Source organism: Zalophus californianus, chromosome 6, assembly GCF_009762305.2.
Source record: "Zalophus californianus isolate mZalCal1 chromosome 6, mZalCal1.pri.v2, whole genome shotgun sequence".
NCBI lineage: Eukaryota > Metazoa > Chordata > Mammalia > Carnivora > Otariidae > Zalophus > Zalophus californianus.
In genome coordinates this window covers 28,079,568-28,093,765 of record NC_045600.1, presented here as the reverse complement: position 1 = coordinate 28,093,765, position 14,198 = coordinate 28,079,568, and the positions used below count along the sequence as shown (strand labels likewise).

At 37.4% G+C, this 14,198-nt stretch overlaps 1 protein-coding gene across 22 annotated transcripts in view; it reads right to left on the bottom strand.

Annotated features, from left to right (window-relative positions):
• The window catches only part of NUMB (NUMB endocytic adaptor protein), a 180,745-nt gene that overhangs the window by 82,126 nt on the left and 84,421 nt on the right, over positions 1–14,198 (bottom strand). For 15 of the 22 annotated variants that reach the window (XM_027572237.2, XM_027572254.2, XM_027572256.2 and 12 more), the window contains one exon: positions 1,600–1,891. The exons of 5 other annotated variants lie outside the window; for them this stretch is intronic. The gene's annotated coding sequence lies outside the window, so the exon portion shown is untranslated. Of the gene's footprint in view, positions 1–1,599; positions 1,892–5,628; positions 5,768–6,462; positions 6,510–14,198 lie in introns of all 22 variants that reach the window. 2 more of the 22 variants (XM_027572239.2, XM_027572238.2) reach the window with 2 other exon arrangements.

The following is a 14,198-nucleotide window of genomic DNA, read 5'->3' as shown; positions in this document are numbered from 1 at the left end:
TCTTGTTTACACTATCACTCTTGGTGAAGTAATCAATTCAAACTACTATTGGGAAATCCTTATTTCCCAATAATACTTTTAAATCTTGCTCTTGTATTTAAATTTCTCTATTTGGGTGCATTGATGTTGCCTCAAATACACCAATTTAAAGTTAAATCATCACCTCTTATCTCCTCTTAAGTCCTCCCCTTCTGTCCCAATTTGTTTGGGTCAGTACAAACAGAACTTACTATGTGATGGGCCCTAATGCAGATGCTAGTGGATACAGAAATTAATAAGACAACTTGGCTTTAGGTGGCTCTCTCCCCTCATAAAAGGTAATTTCTGTACAATATGGTGAATGTAATAATAGCACTATAGTGTTCTCGAAGCACAGTTTAGGTTCAGGAAACATTTCCTATAGGAGATATCGCCCGACTTAACTTTTAAAGGAAGCCACATATAGTAGGAGGGAAAAGATATTCCAGGTGGAGGCAACAGCATCAACAAATGTGTAGATGCAGGAAATTAAATGCTGGACAGCAATGCAAAAAGAGTACAGACAAGGATCAGGTGCTGATTTTATCCTTAGAAAACCAGAAGCCACTAAAAAGTTTTACACACATCAGTGTCAGAGTTGCAAGACAGTTACATTACTCTGGCGGCAGTATGGAAAACAAATCTGAGGGCAAAAAACTATAGATGAGTTAGAAGGCATTTTAAATAGTCTAGGCAAGTTATGACAGGAGCTTGAACTAGGGCAGTGGTGTAGGTAGAAAAAAGGGGAGTAAAGACAAGTTTAAAAGTAAGAGTAGCAGAGAGAATTGAGTCAACATGATATAACTGTGCCTCAGGAAATTTTTTTTGCCCAGGATAAGACTAAACCAGTAATTAGCTTTACTGTTTGCTCCAGGAAATTCTTACAAACTAACTTATCTGGGCAAACAGTGTGTACATCAGGGCAAAAGCTCTCCTGACAGGATAACAAATTACTTCAAGAGTCTTTTCTTATTATGTCCACTAATTCCAAATACCATGTCACAAACTTTGCCCACCCCAACCGGTTCCCCATCTTGAAGGATGTGCCTTACACCATGTAAATCCCAATCTTAAAACCCTAGAAATACCCTTTCCTAACTTCCCCTAACTACCAAGACTCTGTCAAAGTGGTGCTTTCCCTTGCTGTTGTAAGTTTAATAACCTCAGCTTTGCTGAATCAACAGGATTCTCTTTGTGGGAAAAGTCAACAGCAGGAATTGGTGACTGACTACGGAAGATGGGGAAGAAAAAGAGATACAAACATGATTCCTAAGTTTTAGGCCTCAACGAACTGAACTGTTGAATTTGAGGGGCTTGTTGATAGGGCTTTGAAGTAGAGATGTATGTAAGCCTTGAAGCTCAGGGGGGAGGTCAGGGCAACCACAGGCAATCATGGTAGGTGAAAACGTTTCCTGTGGTGATCTCTTTATTTTCCTCTTCTTTCCTAATAGGAGTTAGGATGCAGTAATTAGAATTAAACCCAGAATACTCAAACATGATAAACAGAGGTGCACACATCACATAATTGGCCAGTATGTACTAATACAGCCATACCAGTGATTATATTTTTGCAATGCTTACATTCTAGATGGTAAACAGTCACTGTGCTGAGCTCCTCTCCTGGCATCCACCGCTCGACCTTCCACAACTCAACAACTAATAGGTTAACACCTGGTTTAACAGAGTACTAAGGCCAGTGAAGATTATGATTGGTCAGCAACAGTACAAAAGATTCCAAAAGTCCCATCTCTCTCAGGCACAGCTGTTGGCTCCCTTTAGGGTCCCAGAGGGTTGCCCTGCCTTCACGTGCTCCTGCCTGGTCCCAGGTAAGAACAGTGAGGAGAATGCAATAGTTATAATCAAAACTTCATATCTGAAAAGAGAAAAAAGGTTTCACATTTCTTTAAAGACAAGATTTTTTTCACTCAGCACCTAGTACAGGCATTTGTTTATGTAAATTTTAATTTATATACAAAAAACCTCAAATATTTTCATTAAAATGTATTCAATAAGTATTTATTGACTACCTACCATGCCATGCAGCAATAAACTATAAAATACAGAACAAAAATCCTGCCTCTATGAAGGAGATAGACAGAAAATAAAAAGGCAAATTATTTACAGTGGTGTGTGCTGAGTGGTAAGTTCAAATGATAAATTCTCATTTATTCATTGCATTATTATTTCATTCTTTGCAAGTTTGCAAACCAGGTGTTAACACAGCCTTTACTAAAAATTAAAAGGAAAAATAAAAGGAAATATAAAATAAAAAAGGAAAAATAAAAATGTATAATTAAATAAGTTATTTTAAAACAAAGGCAATAAATACTAAAAACTCATCACTTCCTAATCATTTTACTATGTTTTATTATCTATGCTGCTGAAATTATTTATGATTTTGTATCTGTATGGTGGAAGAGCTATGTAATGCTGGGCTATTGTACATCTGTCCACAACATCATGTTCACTGACTTCATGTTGGTGACTTGAAATAGGCCGTGGTGACAGTATTTATACCATGGAACTTGGCAAAAACTACAGTCTTAGCTTGAACGTTTTGTGACTATCTAGATCTAAGAAACTGATGGAGAAAATGCTGACTAAACTCAAAAGTGTGTGGTATCTATAACCATTACATTATGAATAGCACAAAAAAATTGAGAACATATTCTTCTGGTATTTCAAAACTATTACCCAGTTGAGCAAAGAAGTTTCTCATGCCATTGACATATCAGTGAAATGTTGGTGCACATCTTCATTGTTTCACTTTCACCTTACTCATTAGCATAAACAGAAATATCAACCATCATAACTACACTCAGAGAACTAGTAGTGAAACACTTACTAGCACACCACTGATTTGTATGTTAGAAGATGGTAAAGCTATGCAGAAAAAGATGAACAGGGTTAAGAGGGGGATTAGAAGTGCTGGAGGCAGGGATAAAATTTTAAGTTAAGAAAGTAACATTTAAGCAAAGAATTGAAGGAGGTAAAAAAGTAAGCCATGCGAGCAGGATGAGAATTCCAGAAAAAGAAAATCAGGGCAATCTCCTGAGGGGGTGGCTTGCCTAGAGTACCTGACAAACAGAAAGGAGGTCAGTGCATTCAGTGCAAAATGAAACAATAAACTAGGAGAGATGAAACCAGGTGGGTTACATAGGGCAAAGTCAGATAGGGTCTTGTAGGCCAAACACTTTGATTTTTTCCTCTGAGAGAAATGGGAAGCCACTGGAAGGTTCTATATAGAACTTAGTTTTGCGTTTGGCTACTGGGTTAAAGATGGACTGAAGATTTCCTTTTTGATTTCGTGGTTGAACCATTCCATTGTTTACAGCATGTTATTTGGACTTCACTTATTGTGTTCTTTCCAGATTTTTTTTCTTGTGATTGATTTCTAGTTTCATACCATTCTGGTCAGAAAAGATGCACGATAGGATTTCAGTTTTTGTGAATTTGTTGAGATTTGTTTTAGGGCCTAACATGATCTGCTCTAGAGAATGTTCGAGGTGCACTTAAAAAGAATGTGTATTCTGCTGCTTTTGCATGGTATGTTGTGAATATATCTGTTAGATCCATCTAGTCCAATGTGTCATTAAAGCCACTGGGCACCTGGCTGGCTCAGTCAGTAGAGCATGTCATTCGATCTCAGCATTTTAGGTTTGAGCCTCACATTGGGTGTAGAAATTACTTAAAAAAATAAAGTCTTTAAAAAATAAAAAGAACCCAAAAAAGCCACTAGTTTCCTTGCTGATTTTCAATGTGGATGATCTACTCATAGATTTAAGTGGGATGTTAAATTCCCCTACTATTATTGTATTACTGTTGATTTCTTCCTGTATATCTGTTAATAGTTGCTTTTTGTATTTAGGTACTCCCATGTTGGGTGTATAAATGTTTACAATTGTTATATCCTCTTGTTGGATTGTTCCATTTCTGATTACACCCCATGTTGGGTGTATAAATGTTTACAATTGTTATATCCTCTTGTTGTATTGTCCCATTTCTGATTACACGGTGTCCTTCTTTGTCTCTTGTTATATTCTTTGTTTTAAATTCTACTTTGCTTATATAAGTATTGCTACCCGAGCTTTTTCTGCACTTCCATTTGCATTGCAAATGTTTTTTCACCCCTTCACTTTCAATCTGCATGTGTCTTTAGGTCTCAAGTGAGTCTTTCAGGTAAACTGGTACAGCCATTGTGGAAAAAGAGTATGGAGTTTCCTTAAAAAGTTAAAAACAGAATTACCATATGATCTAGTAATTCCACTACTGGGTATTTACCCAAAGAAAACGAAAACACAAATTCAAAAAAGATATATACACCTTTATGTTTATTGCACTGTTTACCATAGCCAAGATAGGGAAGCAACCCAAGTGTCCATGAATAGATGAACGGATAAAGATGTGGTATATTTATACAATGGAATACTACTCAGTCATAAAAAAGAATGAGATCTTACCATTTGCAACAACATGGACCCTACAGGATATAAAGCTAAGTGAAGTAAGTCAGTCAGAGAAACACAAATATCATATGATCTCACTCATATGTGGAAATTAAGAAACAAATGAACAAAGAAAAAAGATGACAAACAAAAAAACCCAGACTCTAAATATAGAGAACAAACCGGTGGCTGCCAGAGGGGAGATGGTGGGGGGATGGGTGAAACATAAAGGAATTAAGAGTACACTTATCATGGGGTGCTTTAGTCGGTTGAACGTCCGACTCTTGGATTCGGCTCAGGTCACGGTCTCGGGGTGATGGGATTGAGCCCTGCCCTTGGACTCCGAGCTCAGTGGGGAGTTTGCCTGGGATTCTCTCCCTCTCCCTTTCTCTCTCTCTCTCTAAAATATATAAATAAATCTTTTTTTTTTTTTTAAAGGAGCACACTTATCAGAATGAGCAATGAGTACTGTACGGAATTGCTGAGTCAGTATATTGTACCTGAAACTAATCTAACACTATATGCTAATTATATGTGAATAAAAAGTGTTTTGGAACTAGATAGAGGTGGTGGTTGTACAACATTGTGAATGTGCTAAATACCACTGAACTGTTCACTTAAAAAACAAAAAATAAGAATGGACTGATGAGAACAAGAATGAAGGTAGGGAGACAATTAGGAGGCTACTATTAAATAATCCTGTAGATGATGGTGAACTGGATCCAAATGGTTAATAGTAGAAGTGCTCCTGAATCTTATTTCCGTAACAGCTTTAGAAAATGCACTATTCACTGATACAATCTGTTGAAATCACATTGAGACAATTTCAATGGGAGAGAGGTGTATGAGATTCCACTATTAATGCTGAAATTAAAGACAGTATTCTAAAACAAAGTGACAGCTCAACTGTTTCAAATAGGAAGTCTTATCTACAATGATCAAAAAATCAGCTGAACTGTCATACTTTTCATGGTAATTAACCTCATGCTTGACAAAATAAACAAATTTCTTTAACACTGCCTAACTATAAAGTATATGAAGGATTACATGCACATACAGTAATTTGCTCTACATAGAAAAGATCAAAGAACAAGAAGAGATAATAAATTATCAGGTATCCACTGTGTGAATGGTACTACAGTAGGAGTTTCATGTGCAAACTTACAGACTGTTAAGAGATAACTGTCCCTGGGGCACCTGGGTGGCTCAGTTGGTTAAGCATCCAACTCTTGATCTCACCTCAGGTCTTGATCTTAAGGTTGTGAGTTCAAGCCCCATGTTGGCCCCACTCGGCATGGAGCCCACTTGAAAAAAAAAAAAGAAAGAAGTAGTAACTATCCCTAACCACGGGAAGCCTGCATTAAAGGAAACAGACAAATTAATTATAGGATCAGCTCCTAAATGCTCCCTATAAGACACCACAAATAAAAAATGGCAAAATAAAACTCCAAATAAAGGAAAGCTTTCTAAATTGATTCTCTGTAAGAAAAACTTAACTGGTAAGCAAAGGTTCATCTGACTTGTTATACTCAACAATGAAGGAGGTTAAAATTCCCAAAAGAATCATCTATGGCCAGTTCAGTCACATAAGATATACCACTATTATGTCTTAAAACAAAATTCTCTAATATTGAAAAAAGAACAATAATTGTTTCACATGGTGAGCCACAAGCTGGAAATGGTCTTATCTATTGGAAAAACATAATAAAACTAAAAAGACCAAGAATTAATGGCACAAAAGGTATAATTTCTAACAATGACTTATCAATATGGCATATGTAGTTACCTTTATGGTTATAAAGTTGGATTATTTTAATATAAAAAAGTTTTAGTAAGAGCTATTGACCACTAATTCTAAAACAATGCAAGAGTTTTTCTATAGTGGTTATTTACACTGGAATGAACTACACAGTAAGTCTGCAAAAGCCTCACTTTCTTAAAGTATGGGTTAAGGATTCTGGAAACTATTTTATACATACACCCCAAACAAGACACTAACCTAACAAAAGAATTTCCTCTAATCTGTAAATGTTTGCAAAAGATCATCTGAAAATGAAAGACATGTCACAAATTAGGAAAATATATACCATATATAAACAAAATATTACTATCCTAACATTTAAAGACTTCTAAAAAACAATAAGCAAATCAAATTATCAGTTTAAAATAGCGTTTCAATGGAAAATGAGCAAAATATACTATAAGTATTTTACAAAGTTAGAGAAATGACCAATGAATACATGAAGAAAATGCTCAACCTCAGTAGTAATCAGGAACATGCCAATCAAAACACCCTATGTCATTTTACCTCTATCAGTTTAGCAAATATTAAAGAATCAAACAATAAGATATAGGACAACAGGCATTCATTCTTAATTCCCTTAATAGGAGCATATATTGGTGCAACCATTTTGAAAAGTAATTTGGCATTGTGTAGGAAAGTTGAAGACACACATACCCTTACAACTCAGCAATTCCACTTCTAGGTATATATCCCTGAGAAACTCTTACACATGTGCACAGAAAGGTATACAACATAATGTCTGTGTAGCATTGTTTGTGGTTAGTAACAGTAAAAGAATAACACTAGAATCTAATTATCCATTCACAGAAGAAATACAGAATATTCACACACTGGAATACTACCCAGAAGTAAAAATGATACCTCAATGAAAAATAAATCTCAGGGGCACCTGGGTGGCTCAGTCAGTTAAGTGTCTGCCTTCGGCTCAGGTCATGACCCCAGGGTCCTGGGACTGAGCCCTGAGTTGGGCTCCCTGCTCAGCAGGGAGTCTGCTTCCCCTCTCCCTCCGCCCTCCCCCTGCTTGTGCTCTCTCTCTCTCTCTCTCTGTCAAATAAATAAATAAAATGTTTTAAAAAATAATAAATTAATCAAGAGAAAAGTAAAAATGAATGATTTACAGAATATAACATGGATGAATCTCACAATGTTCAAGAAGGATGTTATGACTCCTTTATATAGACATTAACAACAAACACCCAAACAATACTGCCTGTGTAATAGGCACTGTACCCTGTGCACTCTGCATATAATGACTCATTTAATCCTTATAACAGCCCTATCAGGTAAATTCTATTTTTTTCAAATTTTATTTATTTCTTTATTTGAGAGAGAGAGAGAGAAAGACGGGAGACGCAGAGGGAGAGGTTGAGGACAAACAGACTCCGTGCTGAGCACAGAGCCCAACATGGGGTTGGATCCCATAACTCTGAGATCATGACCCGAGCCAAAACCAAGAGTTGGACACTCAACCAACTGAGCCACCCAGGTGCCCCAGGTAAATTCTATTTTTAATCTCTATTACCCATACATGAAGAAACAGGCATGGAGAAGTAATATGCCCTAATCACATGATGGCATAACTACCTGTCATGAGAATCTGTGCTCTTAGACCCCTGACATTACACTGCCTCTCAAAAATACACAAAATTAGGGGCACCTGGGTGGCTCAGTCTTTAAGCGTCTGCCTTCGGCTCAGGGAATGATCCCAGGGTCCTGGGATTGAGCCCCGCATCGGGCTCCCTGCTCCGCGGGGAGCCTGCTTCTCCCTCTCCCACTCTCCCTGCTTGTGTTCCCTCTCTCGCTGTGTCTCTCTCTGTCAAATAAACAAATAGAATCTTAAAAAAAAAAAATACGCAAAACTAAACATCTAGGGATACATACATAATTACCAAAACTATAAAGAAAATACAAATATAATTAAGAGCAGTGTTACTGAGGAAAAAGAAAGAGGGACATAATTGGGAAAGGTTCACATGGGGACTTCAAAGTTTCAATAATGTTCTAATTCTTTTTTTTTTTTTTAACTGCAGTATAGTTAACATACAGTCTTATATGAGTTTCTGGTATACAATTAGTGATTCGACAACTCTATACATTACTTAGCAATTATCATGCTAAGTATACTCTTATTTCCCTTCTCCTATTTCACCCATCCCCCCACCTACCTTCCCTCTGGTAACCATCAACTTGATCTCTATAGTTAAGTCTATTATTTTTGTTTTTGTCTCCCTTTTAATATGTTCATTTCTTTGGTGTTTTTTTCTTTTTTTTTTCTACCAGTAAGATCATATGGTATTTGTCTTTCTCTGATGGAATTATTTCACTTAGCATTATACCCTCTAGATCCATCCACATTGTTGCAAATGGCAAGATTCCATTTGTTTTCCTAGCTGAGTAATATTCCATTGTATAAAACACTACACCTTCTTTATCCATTCATCTGTCGATGGACACTTGGGCTGCTTCCATAATTTGAATACTGTAGATAATGCTGCAATGAAGATAGGGCTGCATGTATCCCTCTGAATTAGTATTTTTGTATTCTTTGGGTAGTAAATACCTAGTAGTCCAATTGCTGGATCACAGGGTAATTCTATTTTTTAACTTTCTGAGGAACCTCCATACTGTTTTCCAGAGTGGCTGCATCAGTTGCATTCCTACCAACACTGCAACACCTGTTGTTCCTTGTGTTGTTGATTTTAGCCAGTCTGACAGGTGTGAGGTGATGTCTCATACATGATTTTGATTTGCATTTTTCTCATGATGAGTGACGTTGATCATCCTTTCATGTGTCTGTTGGCCATCTGTGTATTTTCATTGGAGAAATGTCTGTTCATGTCTTCTGCCCATTTCTAATTGGATTATTTGTTTTTTGGGGTGTTAAGTTGTATATAAGTTTTTTTTTCAAAGATTTATTTATTTGAGAAAGAGAGAGTGTGAGAGCGTGTGCATGTGCACAAGCGGGAGGAGGGGCAGAGGGAGGAGAGAATCCTCAAGCAGACTCTCTGCTAAGCGTGGAGCCTGACATGGGGCTCAATCCCAGGACCCCGAGATCATGACCTGAGCCAATATCAAGAGTCAGACACTCAACTGACTGAGCCACCCAGGTTCCTCATGGGTTTTCTATTCTGTTCCACTGATCTATGTGTCTATTTTTGTGTCAGACAATACCATTTTGATTACTACAGCTTTGTAGCATATCTTGAAATCTAGGTTTCTCATACTTTCAGTTTTGTTCTTCTTCTTCAAGATTGCTTTGGCTATTCAGGTTCTTCTGTGGCTCCATACAAATTTTAGGATTATTTGTTCTAGTTCTGTGAAAAATGCTGTTGGTATTTTGATAGGGATTGCATCAAATCTGTAGGTTGCTTTGGGTAATGGAGCCATTTTAACAATATTTCTTGTAATCCGTGAGCATGGAATACCTTTCCGTTGCATTGTGTCATCTTCAATTTCTTTCATCAGTGTATTTAAAGTTTTCAAAGTACTGGTCTGTCATCTCCTCGGTTAAGTTTATTCCTAGGTATTTTATCATTTTTGGTGTAATTCTAAATGGGACTGTTTTCTTAATTTCTCTTTCTGCTGCTTCATTATTAGTGTATAGAAATGTAAAGGACTTCTGTATATTGATTTTGTATCCCATGGCCTTACTGAATTCGTTTATCAGTTCCAGTAGTTTTTTGGTGGAATCTTTATGGTTTTCTATATGCAGAATCATGTCACCTGCAAAGAGTGAAAGTCTTACTTCTTCCTTACCAATTTGGATGCCTTTTATTTCTTCTTGTCTCATTGTTGTGGCTAGGACTTCCAATACTATGTTGAATAAAAGTGGTGAGAGTGGACATCCTTGTCTTGTTCCTGATCTTAAGGGAAAAGCTCTCAGTTTTCCACCACTGAGTATGATGCTAGCTCTGGGTTTTTCCATATATGGCCTCTTATATGCTGAAGTATGTTCCCCCTAAACCTGCTTTATTGAGGGTTTTTATCATGAACGGATGTTGTGCTTTGTCAAGTGCTTTTTCTGCATCTATTGAAATGATCATTTTTTTTATCCTTTCTCTTGTTGATGTATCATGTTGATTGATTTGCGAATATTGAAGGACCCCTGCAACCCAGGAATAAATCCAACTTGATCGTGGTGAATGATTTTTTCATGTATTGTTGTATTCAGTTGGATTTGCTAATATTTTGTTGAGGATTATTGCGTCTATGTTCATAAGAAATACTGTAGTTCTCTTTTTTTGCAGTGTCTCTATCTGGTTTTGGTATCAGAGTAATGCTGGCTTCACAGAATGAATTTGGAAGCTTTCCCTCCTCTTCTGCATTGTGGAATAGTTTGAGAAGAATAGGTATTAATTCCTCTTTAACTGTTTGGTAGAATTCACCCAAGAAGTTGTCTGGTCCTGGACTTTTTTTTCTTGGGAGTGGTTTATTACTGATTCAATTTCACTGCTGGTAATTGGTCTGTTCAAACTTTCTGTTTCTTCCTACTTCAGTATTGGGAGGTTATATGTATCAGGAATTTATCCATCTCTTCTAGGTTGTCCAATTTGTTTGCATATAATTTTTTATAATATTCTCTTGTAGTCCTTTGTATTTCTGTGTTCTTGTTATTTCTCCTCTTTCATTTCTGATTTTAAGCACCCCCCCCGCCTTTTTTTTTTGATGAGTCTGGCTGAAGGTTTATCAATTTTGTTGATCTTTTTGAAGAACCAGCTCCTGGTTTCATTGATCTGTTGTTTTTTTAGTTTCTATTTCATTCATTTCTGCTTTAATTTTTAGTATTTCCTTCCTTCTGCTGGTTTTGAGTTTCATTTGTTCTTTTTCTAGCTCTTTAAGGTATAAGGTTAGGTTGTTTGAGATTTTTCTTGCTTCTTGAGGTAGGTCCATATTGCTATAAACGTCCCTCTTAAAACAGCTTTTGCTGCATCGCAAAGATTTTGGATCATCGTGTTTTTGTTTTCATTTGTCTCCATGTATTTTTTTATTTCCTCTTTGACTTCTTGGTTGACTCATTCGGTGTTTAGTAGCATGTTATTTAACCTCCATGTATCTGTATTTTTTCCTTTTTTTTTTTTTTTGGTTGATTTCTAGTTTCATAGCACTGTGGTCAGAAAAGACACATGGTATGACTTCAGCTTTTTTAATTTGTTGAGACTTGTTTTGTGGCCTAATATGTGATATATTCCGGAGAATGTTCCATGTGTACACTTCAAAAGAATGTGTTTTCTGTTCTTTAAGGATAGAATGTTCTGAATATATCTGTCAGTTCCATCTGGTCCAATGTGTCATTCAAAGCCACAGTTTTCTTATTGATTTTCTGTTTGGATGATCTATCCATTGATGTAAGTGGGGTGTTAAAGTCCCCTACTATTATTGTATTACTACTGATTACTTCCTTTATATTTGTTATTAGCTGCTTTATGTATTTGAGTGCTCTCATAAGTACTTAAAATTGTTATATCTTCTTGTTGGATTATTCCCTTTATGATTATGTAGTGTCCTTCCCTGTCTCTTGCTATATTCTTTTTTGTAAGATTTGTTTTTTTTATTTGAGAGAGAGAGAGAGAATGAGCAGTGGGGAGGGGCAGAGGGAGAGAGAGAGAGAGAAGTAGGCTCCCCACTGAGCAGAGAGCCTGATGCGAGGCTCAATCCCAGGACCTGGAGATCATGACCTGAGCCGAAGGCAGATGCTTTACCAACTGAGCCACCCATGCACCCCTCTTGTTATATTCTTTGTTTTAAAGTCTATTTTGTCCAACATAAGTATTGCTACCTTGGCTTTCTTTTCACTTCCATTTTCATGATAAATGCTTTCCTATCCCTTCCCTTTCAATTTGCATGTGTCTTCAGGTCTGAAATGAGTCTCCTATAGGCAGCATATAAATGGGTCTTGTTTTTTTATGCATTCTGTCACCCTATCTATGTCTTTTGAGTGTTTAGTCCATTTACATTCAAAGTAATTATCGATAGGTATGTATTTATTGCCATTTTTTACTTATTTTATGGCTGCTTTTGTAGTTCTTCTCTGTTCCTTTCTTCTCTTGCTCTCTTATGATTTGCTGGCTTTCTTTAGCCATATACTTGGATTCCTTTCTCTTTATTTTTTGTATATTTACTAGTGGTTTTTGATTTGTTACCATTAGGCTTGTATGTAACCTCTTAGGCACATAGCAGTCTATATTAAGTTTATGGTCACTTAAGTTTAAATCAATTCTTTACTACCCACCCCCCACCATGTTTTAGGTATATGGTGAATCCCTTGACTGACTTTTATAAATACACTTAATTTCACTGCTTTGGTGCTTCCTACTTTCTTACTCCTCCTTATGGTATTTCCTTTCCACTCAAAGACTCCCATTTAATATTTATTGAGAGCTTGTTTGGAGGTTCTAGTGGGGGGGGTGCAGCTACTTGTATACCCTTGGGTCGTCCTCTTCGACTGAGCACTCAGCTTTGGGAGGGACACACATGGAGTGGTGAGGGAGGAAGGGGACACCCGCCTAGCCAGCCAGATCAGCCAAATCAACCCTGGTGATCAGTTGGGTGACAGATGTTGCAGCCAGATCGCCCTCACATCCCCATTTAATATTTCTTGTAGGGCTGGTTTAGTGATCATGGATTCCTTTAACTTTTCTTTGGGAAGCTCTCTTTCTGTTCTGAATGACAGCCTTGCTAGAAAGAGTATTCTTGGCTGGGTTTTCTTTCTCTTTTTTAATTTAAATTCAACTAGCCAATATATAGTAAATCATTAGTTTCAGACGTAGACTTCAATTATTCATCAGTTGCGTATAACACCCAGTGTTCATCACATCATGTGCCCTCCTTAATGCCCATCACCCAATTACCCCATTCTGCCACACACCTCCACTCCAGCAACCCTCAGTTTGTTTCCTACAGTTAAGAGTCTCTGATGGTTTGTCTCCCTCCCTGATGACTTCCCATTCAGTTTTCCCTCCTTTCCCCTATGATCCTCTGCAATGTTTCTTATATTCCACATATAAGTGAAAACATATAATTGTCTTTCTCTGATTGACTTGTTTTGCTCAGCATAATACCCTCCAGCAGTGCCATCCACGTCGATGTAAATGGTAAGTATTCTTGTATATATGTACATACACTACATCTTCTTTATCCATTCATCTGTCGATGGACATATGGGCTCTTTCCATTGCTGGCTATTGTCGACATTGCTGCTATAAACATTGGGGTGCATGTGCCCCTTTGGATCATTACATTTGTATCTTTGGGGTAAATACCTAGTAGTGCAACTGCTAGGTCAGAGGGTAGCTCTATTTTTAACTGCTTGAGGAACCTCCATACTGTTTTCCAGAGTAGCTGAATCAGTTTGCATTCCCACAAACAGCATGAGGGTTCACCTTTCTCCACATCCTCACCGACATTTGTTGTTTCCTGACTTGTTAGTTTTAGCCATTCTGACTGATGTGAGGTGGTGTCTCCTTACAGTTTGATTTGTATTTCCCTGATGCCAAGTGATGTTGAGCATTTTTTCATGTGTCTGTTGGCCATTTGTATGTCTTCTTTGGAGAAATGTCTGTTCAAGTCTTCTTCCCATTTCTTGACTGGATTATTTGTTTTTTGGGTGTTGAGTTTGGTAAGTTCTTTATACATCTTGGATAACAAGCCCCTTTTTTTAAGATTTTTTATTTATTTATTGAGAGAGAGCAAGACGGAGAGAGCATGAGTGGGGAGGAGAGGAAGAAGCAGGCCCTCCATGAGCAGGGAGCCTGACGCAGGGCTCAATCCCAGGACCCCGGCATCACGACCTCAGCCAAAGGCAGATGCTCAACCAACACAGCCACACAAGGGCCTCGGATACTAGCCCTTTATCTGATGTCATTTGCAAATATCTTCTCCCATTCAGTAGGTTGGCTTTTAGTTTTGTTGATTGTTTCCTTTGCTGTGCAGAA